Source organism: Charadrius vociferus, unplaced genomic scaffold (genome assembly GCF_000708025.1).
Source record: "Charadrius vociferus isolate BGI_N301 unplaced genomic scaffold, ASM70802v2 scaffold214, whole genome shotgun sequence".
NCBI classification, from domain to species: domain Eukaryota; kingdom Metazoa; phylum Chordata; class Aves; order Charadriiformes; family Charadriidae; genus Charadrius; species Charadrius vociferus.
The window spans coordinates 1-389 of record NW_009647955.1 but is presented as its reverse complement, the minus strand read 5'-3'; positions in this window follow the sequence as shown (position 1 = coordinate 389).

Sequence of the window (389 nt, the reverse complement as noted above, 5' to 3'; positions counted from 1 at the left end):
ATTCCAGCAGCCTGCTGGGGACTGCGAGGCTGTGAGCGGCGACATTTGTGGGACACGGGTCCCTGTGCGTGGCCACGGTGCCTGCGGCAAGGTGGCTGCGTGGGGACATAGCCCACGCTGTCCCTGTGAGCTGGATATCTCCGGGATGTGACTCAGAGTGGTACCCAAAGTCGAGGTGCCCCCAACATCTGTGATGCCCATCACAAGATGTCTGTGGTACTCAAACCCACCCAGGTGTGACCTCTCCACCGCGTGTCCCTTCCCCCTGTGACAGGGTGCCAGTGCATCCCTGTGGCGCAGGGAGCGGGATGGGGCAGCGTGGTGACACACAGTGGGGACACTGGCGTGATGGGGGGGTGCTGGTACGAGGGGGCTGGTGGCCCGTCGGG